The sequence below is a fragment of the Anabrus simplex genome, chromosome 3, assembly GCF_040414725.1.
Source record: "Anabrus simplex isolate iqAnaSimp1 chromosome 3, ASM4041472v1, whole genome shotgun sequence".
NCBI classification, from domain to species: Eukaryota; Metazoa; Arthropoda; class Insecta; order Orthoptera; family Tettigoniidae; genus Anabrus; species Anabrus simplex.
The window spans coordinates 185,965,257-185,974,601 of NC_090267.1; the positions used below are offsets into that span (position 1 = coordinate 185,965,257).

The 9,345-nt window shown below is 35.8% G+C and overlaps 1 protein-coding gene across 1 annotated transcript in view; it reads left to right on the forward strand.

The window, feature by feature from the left end:
• Positions 1 to 9,011, forward strand: part of LOC136866725 (uncharacterized) — a 270,182-nt gene extending 261,171 nt beyond the window's left edge. Inside the window, exon 12 of the mRNA XM_068226823.1 lies at positions 5,308 to 9,011. The gene's annotated coding sequence lies outside the window, so the exon portion shown is untranslated. The remainder of the gene's footprint in view (positions 1 to 5,307) is intronic.
• Positions 9,012 to 9,345: the final 334 nt, after the last annotated feature.

The window sequence follows — 9,345 nt, forward strand, 5'->3', positions numbered from 1 at the left end:
GATAGTCTCTCCCTTGTGCATATTTCTTTACGTCATGTAGATGCTCATAATTTTTGCTTGTTATGAGAGGCTTTGTGGAAAATCACATTAACAGTTATTTCGATTATAGTCTGTTTATAGTTTATAGTAATGTAAAACATAAATGCAGAGTTTATCTTGCTGATACTGGACCATAATGGGAAAATGACAATTTGCAGTACTCTTTAATATTTACTCATTGATCTGACACTCATGTCAGCCACAGACTGTGTAGCATAATTCAGAATCCTTAACAACACCTGGTCGGTCGGTCGGTAATAAATTGTGATTATTATTACCTATTTTGCAATTTTTTACACATTATAATTTCTAACAACACCAGTGTTCTCGTTGCATAAGAAATATTATTATTATTATTATTATTATTATTATTATTATTATTATTATTATTATTATTATTATTATTATTATTATTGAACAATATTTGAGGATGTGATGATATTTATTGATTTGGAACAAACCTTGTGATATTCTCAGAACAAACATTTGGAAAAGTCTACTGTAGTACAGTACGGTATTGGAAAAGAAATAATTGAAATAGTAGAAGGCATGTATTTTAAATGCTGCAGTTTCAAGATGCCAATAGGGAAGTCAGGATGGTTTACCAGAATGTGACGGAGAATTATATTGCCGTCTTAATAATGATGATTGATATCATGAAAGTATGAGAAGGACTACAGTGTTCTTTGCTGATATTGTGATTTGGAGAAAGGCCAAGAAAGTGGTCCTAGCAGTGTTTTGTAGTAGATAAAAAGATTAGATAATGTAGAGAAAAGCAAGAATACAGTGATGACAGGAGGAAAGACAGAAAGTGAAGGAATAACAAAAATGAGTCCAAGTTATGGACATTGTGAAGTTTTTGAGAACTGAATTAAATAAGAATTAAAAACAGGTTATGGATATCAACAGGAGTATACAACTTTGGAATCTTATGTGGAGGGGAGATACACATAATGAAAGCTGAAGAAATAACGTGCAAGACACATTGTACGCTATCTGATCGAAAGTATTCAGACACTGACTCAAAGCTGTCCTCTAAATATTTACAAATGCAAAGAGTGCAGTAGTCCACCTTTTCAATACAGTGTATAAAGGGCAGTCAAATGAAAGAAAACCGAACACCCGCTACATGGTGACCATGGAATGGTTTTATTCAAATTAATCACCAAAAGCGTTAATACATTTATCCTACTGGGATACGAGACGATCATTTGCAGTTCTGTAGAAAGAGGCAAGTTGCCGATGGATCCACAATCGCACCCCCTCTTGCACTTCCTTATCTGAAAGAAACCAACATCCACGTAGGTTTTTCTTCAGGTCTCCAAAAATGTGAAAATCACAAGGTGAAGATCCGGGCTGTATGGAGGATGTTGAAGTGCTTCCAGCCTTCGCCAGATTAGAAGTATGGGGGTGAGCATGATCATGCAACAGAGTGACTCTGTCCGACAAAATTCCAGGGCGCTTTGACTTTATGGTACGTCGCAGTTTCTGCAAAGTGTCTTCATAGCGCTGTGCATTGATTGTGGTTCCACGCTCGAGGAAAGTCAAAAAGCAGAGGGCCCACGCTGCCAAAGAAGGAGGTCATCATGACTTTACCAGAACTTGTGTGAACAGCTTTGGATTTCTTTGGCGGGGGAGAATTGTGATGTTTCCATTGTTGGCTTTGCCATTTGCTCTTGGATTCGAAATGGTGGCACCACATTTCGTCCCCTGTGACGATACATGACAAAAACGCTTCTGTCAATCCTTTGTTCTTCCATCAGTTGATGCGGAACCACTGTGTGCAAATTTTCCGTAAATGCAAGCGATCTTTGATAATAGTATGCATGGATCCATGGCTAATACCAGTGTAGTTGGTCCGTTATTGGACATGGATCCATGGCTAATACCAGTGTAGTTGGTCCGTTATTGGACATATAAATTTTCCAGCTAACTCATTGCTTGTTGCCGGTGTTTCACCCCACTGTGCTAAATTGGGCTCATCAGTTGGTAAATAGCACACCCACCAAGACGCATGGCTACTGCGTACCATGGAGGCCACTGTGTAGGCTACTTTGAGCCACCAGAAGTGCCAGTGCACTATGAGGTGCTTTGTCTCATTTCCAAAAATTGATGCCTGCCTGGCCATCAGACGATGATAAATTGTGATAAATAATGTGATAAATTTCTAATTGTTTAAAATTTTAATGTATTGAATAGGTGATATTATTAATAAACTAATTAGCATCCTACAGTATAGTATCTTCAGTATGGATCCATAATGACATTTATCACTTGCAAAATCTTCTATGCCATTCGTGCACATTCGTTATAGACATTCAGTGTTCACATAGCAGACATGCAACGAGTTTTGCACACTCCTGCACCCTCAACCACCAGAAAACAAACCACACTTCTCTGTTCTTCTTTGCTTCCCTCCATTTCTACAGCTGGGCGAATACACTAGACCAGTCCACGCACCAACAAAGACATAACCCAACAACTACGTGTACCTGCGAATTGTCACTATGCGGTTCTCCTACCATAGGGATGGCAGTATCAATACGTAACAACAGTGTTATCACCTTTCGTGCAGAATGTGTATTACGGCAGGTGTTTGGTTTCTATTTGATTGCCCCATATATATTCAGTGATATAAATAACAGGATATAAACTCATAGTACACGTTTCATCCTAAATATTAAACATCTTCAATTACTTATTGTGTAAAGATTAATACATCATTTAATTAATCTTAAATGATTGAAAGAGGGAAAATGTTAAATACCATGCAAAATGACCCATTAAGTTAATGTTACTGGGTGAGTTGGCCGTGCGGTTAGGGGCACGCAGCTGCAAGCTTGCATCCGGGAGATAGTAGGTTCAAATCCCACTGTCGGCAGCCCTGAAGATAGTTTACCGTGGTTTCTCATTTTCACACCAGGCAAATGCTGGGACTGTACCTTAATTAAGGCCACGGCCGCTTCCTTCCCATTCCTAAGCCTTTCCTATCCCACCTTCGCCATAAGACCTATCTGTGTCGGTGCGATGTAAAGCAAATAGTAAAAAAAAAGTTTTTTTTTTAGTTACTAAGTGGAATTTATATTACACAGCTTTCTGTGATAGATTAAAATATCTAGGTTATCATTAAAATATGTTGGCAGTATGTTAAGGAATCAATATTAAAAGTCCTATGTGCTAAATGTTATTGTAAAGTCTTAATAAAGAACTCGTCCAATACACTGGTATAACATTCTTTCTTGATAAATTTGATCGTTGTTCAAATTAAAATGTGCACATAATTCTTATTAAAATTTTATTGAGAATGTAAAATTGAATAGACTTTGAGTGAGACAGATGTGAATATATGTAGACAGGGAACACTCTCATAGCTGCAATGGATGTCAAATGGAATTTTATGAATCGTGAGATTCTTGACAAGAGAAAGACTTTGATCGTGTAGTCAAATCATTTGAGAGGTTCCCCTCTGGTCTTGTTGGATGGTCTGTGGCCGGTCTGAAATCTGTATATGACTGTTCTGCTGCACGCTACATGAACTTCAGATATACTGCCCAGCCGTACCCTATAACAACTCTGTGGGCAAGATTGTCTACCAGGTGTTGGAACATGTGAGCAGAATAACAGACCATTTATACTGCAGCACTGTAGCAAAAATAGTTGGTGATGTGGGCCGTTAGTATCTGGAGTGAAGTCGCCGTTCTAGTTCAGCTTGATAGAATTGAGGGTCTCTGGACCGGCAATCCATTTCTGGAACGGTATTGTCCACAAACTGCTCATAAACAGAGCCTTCTTTATGACAGTGTGCATTATCATGCTAAAAGAGAGTGATAATTTTCAAACTGCTCCTCTACTGTTGACAAATTGCAGGTGTTCATAATGTCTTTATATCCTTCTGCTTTTAATTTCTTTCATGAAAAATGCCCCTCCCCTCAAAGTGTCACCCCCTGTGAGTTGGGGCAGTAGAATACATCCACAGTATCCCCTTCCTGTCATAAAAAGTGACTTAAAGGGGAACCAGGGGCTCTCAGTTTGGGAGTGTGGATTTCTTATCCCATCTCCCTTGATCGATTCTTCTTCTCTTCCAACCCCGACAGTTTTCATTTTCACGCCCTTCATGGCCCTTCCTTTTTTTTTCCTTCTGTTTAGTGTTAAGAGAGGTTGTTTTTCAGTTGTACTTCCTCTTAATAACCACCACCACCACCAAATTCTACTGTTGGCACTTCACCGGCTGGCATGTATCGTTCACTCTTCTCGAACCCTCTCATCAGACTGCCATTTGGTATTATGTGATTCATCGTATCAAATGAATTGTCTCCAGTGATCCATGTTCCATTGATGATGCCTTTTACCCCACTGAACATGGCGCATAGAATTCAGTGGAGGATATTCTGAGCATATTCTGAGCTTTGAACTCCAATCCTCCAAATCATTTTGTCCTTGACAGTCGACTTCGGAAGAAAGGTGGAAATGGCCCTGACTCATTGCTTATTTATGAGGCACCCAGTAACCATCCAATGTTCAAAGTCAATAAGCTCCCTTGTTCCACTAATTCTGCGTATCTCAAGGCACTGAACAACATGGAGCCCTCACTCGCCTTCAATAGCAGCAGTTACAGTCGTGGTGATAATCTAGGACAGAGGGGTGTCCGTATACATTCAATGAAATATTTATCTATTTAACAACCTGCAAGAAAAATCAAAAGCTGTAGAAAAGTGATCACAGTTTAAGGAAAGGAATTGAAAACTCTTTGATGGTAATATTGCCATTTTATCTGAGTCTGCTTAGGAACTTAGTGCTAAAACAGCTAATAGTGGCAGAAGACATAAAATTCAAATTTGCCCAAACAAGTGAAATTAGGTCACCTCAAACATGATATGCATATTGGAACATTTATTTGGAGCTTGGCATTGTATGGAAGTGAAACATTGACAGTTACTAGTAAAGAGAGATAGTTAGAAAATTGAACCTATTTATACTGTTTGTGGGAAATTGTAGTTGAGAAAATGATGATGTTAAACAGATTGGTGAATTAGTATCTCAGATGATGTGAACCCAACAAAAGTTCTGGAGATTTTTTTTTTTTTTTTTTTACCTCAGATTATACATTAAAACATTTTCTTATGGTATTTTGCTACATTAGAAAACATGCTTTCTGAAAAGTTATGGTTTGTTTTTGGATTTAGGATTTAAATATTTGGTGCTGTAAATAATTCTCTCTCTCAAGGATGCCTAGTCATATCTTATTTTTTTCCCCTTTTCTTTTTCCAGTTTTTAACAAGAACTGCAACAAGAGCTGGAGATCTATCTTGAAGAGTTGATCTAGAAAACATCTGAATTACCGTATTTCTCTCGGTTGTATTTTTTAAATTTTCAAGCCTTTGCTTTGAACTTCTCCCCTTGGTAATATTTTATTGTACTGTATTGTAAATATCCTCAATATTTATATTACTGCTTTATATAAGAATTTTTAAATTATTTTCCTTCTTCTGTATGTTAAATGGTTATACGTTTTGGAGGAACCGAAACAAACTTCTTTTCTTCCTTCAGCTATGGTTCTAAATATTTTTTGCCAATGAAAACTGTCTAATTGATGGTGATTTTTAAAAATAGAACAAATTATTACTTGCAGTTTTACTTTTGAACTTCAACTTTCAATAATTGTATACATACCAAAGACATTGGAAATGGAGCTAGTGTAGTAATCTAAATGTAGAATGGGGAAAGATTAGTTTTAGATCTGTATGCACAATGAATTGCTCAAACGTAGTCTTTATCAAAAAAGTGATAGCCCTATGGTATAACATCATCTCTTGTGTGTAAGTGAATGACTTGAACATGATGGTGACTGCTTATTTGTGGCAAGTAAGGAGGACATCCACCTATCACCAAAGCATAACCCTTTCAGTGCAAGTTCAGACTAAAGACTAACATTATAATTTGCTATTTCTCCATTTCTTACTGATCGACTTGCTTTCTCTTTCTTTTCTCAGTGGATACTTCATGAATTTTCTGGAAGTACCACTTCTTCTTCTTCTTCTTCTTCTTCTTCTTCCTGATACATTTCTGCTTATGCAGGTCGTTCAGGAAGTACCACTGATAAGCTTAATTCTAATATTTCACCAATTTCCCCCAGGAATATTTCATTTTATAAATTTAAAAAAATCATAAATACAGTCATTCAATTCTAATTTTGTTTTGTTCATCAGACACTTTGTACATTGTAACTATCCTGTACAGGCTGTAGTTGCTACTTTCTCTTTGTCAGTTACCTGAATTGCAACTTAGGCTCTTATAACATTTGAAGGAAGTTAGCTATACCCTATTCACATAGCATATTGAACCAGAGTTCTGTTTGTATAGTGTCATGAACAGAGCTCTTTAACCCTCTAGTTAATACTTGTGATGTTAAGTAAAAGTGATAGAGAAACTTGTTTTGTAGTAATTTTTCAAAACTTTCTGTTTTTGCATCACTGATCTTAAAAAAACATTTTAATTATACCTTTTTTAATATCTGCAGTATATTATTTTTCTATTCAGTACTGAAAATTATTCTTCTTATTATTACATAATTTTTGTGACTGGATAAATTATAAAATTTGGCAGTAATATTTTTGATTTTGCTCTTAAATTGAAATAGGCTCAAGGCTTTCATACTCTTCATGGAAATATACTTCATTTGGCTCCTATTCATTTTGTGTATTTACTGGAGAATATTTCCGCAAAGCTAACATTCTAGGTTGATACTCCTTTTGGATTGGTGTCTTCTTTCCTTTCTGTAGTGTAGATTTAGATATATTAATGTGTTCATCTTTGTCACTCAGTCCTCAACTGTAGAGATTTTTTTTTTTTCTGCTTCTCCTGTGAAATTACTCTTCCTGACATTCCTGATAATCATCACTTTCAGCTATTTACTGGCAGTGACTCTGTTTACAAATGAATCTCAAAGTTGAAAGATAGCCCACTTCAAACTAATGTTACCAAGCACATTATAGAAATGTTAACAGAGAGTATATAACATTGAAGGCAGAGTCTCTACACAAATTACAAATGCAACTTACTCTGCCATCTCTTGAGGGAAATTTGAATTATGTGGTAAAGTGAGACAACGGAACAGTTCCATGGTCCAGCATTCGGTCCACCAAGACAAATCTCGGAACGGTTCCGTAGCTTGGGCCCAATGAGCTAACATCGTGAAAGTTTCCAAAGATGTTTTCCCAAACGTTGACAAAATTGAATGTTTGCACACTGCTCTTCAACTTTCATTTCTTACTTTGCAGCACAACCATGACTAACAAAAAACGAACGCATTACTACAGTCCTCAAACTTTTGGATCATACTTTGTGTATTGACCGGTACATCACTAGAGAGGCAGATAGGATAACTACACATTTATTATAAGAATGTTGTATTCAAAGCAGAGCCACGTCTGTTGAAGTTCTTAGAGGAATGGAAGGAAAATTATTCCACTATTTGCTAGCTCAGCACGTAGTAGGGTAGATTTGTAAAATCTATACCTAATTGCCTGGTACCAATTTTTCGTATAGGCTGAATGAACAACTGGGCCATATACACAGAAACAAATCCCATGGTGGTACAGCCCTGATGGACTTTGCCCTACCAAACCACCACTGCTTAGTCCAAAGGCCTGCAGATTACAGAGTGATGCGTGATCACCACAACAAATCTTCTTGGCTGTTATTCTTGACTTTCTAGATGGGGGTGTTATATCACAGTCAGATATCTCCTCAATAGTTCTCTTGGAGGCTGAGTAGACTAACTAGCCCTTAAAGGCTCAAGGTAAACATTCCTAACCTGGCTAAGACTTGGGGTCTGCAGGTAAGAGATAAGCTCCCTACCTCACTACTCCAGGGTCATATACCTCTCCAAAAATGGCAGTTTTGTTACAAATCATGAAATAAGTAAATAAAAATTCTATTAAATTTGTATTGTTGATAAATTAGGAATTACACTAGTACTTAGCCAGGCTTTATCATGATAATTGCAATTACTCAACCTTTATTTGAGGCAAAATTGAATTCAATCTTCCTTTGTAATCCATACAAAAGGGATGATAGATTATCTTTTGAAAATTTTTAATGTAATGAACTTTGTAGAATCAAATAAATGTTCACTAAGGCTTATTCCAGGTGCTAATATAATGCATGTGGACATTGATTTTAAAGCAAAAGTGTCCATACTTCCTTCCTGTTGGCTTGCTCCTTGTGACGTTTTGTAGCTTGATTTGCTATTTCATTACATACAAGATTTTACAGTATCAACAGTGTTATATTTTCAGTTTTAATAAAGATTTTTTTTCTTAGTGGTTATATTCAATAACTGTATTTATTGACATAACTCTCAATGTATTGTATAATGTAAATTTTTTTTAAATAACTGACAAAGTTCTTCTATTGTTAGAAGACTTTTTTTTCCATCACTTCAACTTTTACATAGTTATTTTTAAAATTTCACACAGATGACAAGACTTGTGAAGCATTTTAACATGTGAGATGGTATGCAAGTTTTATGTTCAAGAATGCCAGCTGTGCAGTGCAGCCGTTCATCTACTTACTTCCTCTGCCCAAGGATGTGGGATTTATTTCTCACTCTGTAAGATGAAATTTACTGTTATTTGAACATGTCACATTAAATATTTACCCTATTTCATACATCCTGGTAACTTATCTCTGAAAGCCATTGGTAGTGAAAGGGGATATTTTATATTATGATCAGTATTATATACAGAAAAGATTGATTAGAAAGTAATCTTATTAGAATGACCTTAGCCGGTTTTAATATTGACAGAAGAATCCATTTACTGTATTTTAAATTCAGTAAGAACAGGTTATTGCAAGAGGCCAATTTAACATATTTGTGACTTTGATATGGATCAGATTGGATCAAATTGTATTACTTTTTATAGTTCCTATTATCTTTTGTATACTTCTTTAAAAATAATAAAAAATTGTAATAGTTGTTATATAAATTCCAGTGTATATGAATATAATTACCATCTGTTGTACTGTCATCTCAACTTCTTTCACTTCTGTTGATTGAACGTCCATACTATTAGATACAGTAAGTAAACTATTTTTTAAACACTCAAAGTACATGTCACATAACTGTGATCTAGTAAACATGATTAGGGATTACACCTAAGTATCACTCAAATGCAAATTCATACCCATGATTTATTCTCTATATTCTCTATATATCAGTCTACTAACCTCATTAAAATGTACACACCAAATGGCCCTATGAGCGACATTTTCACATCACTTGTAGGATGCTAATTAATTTATTAT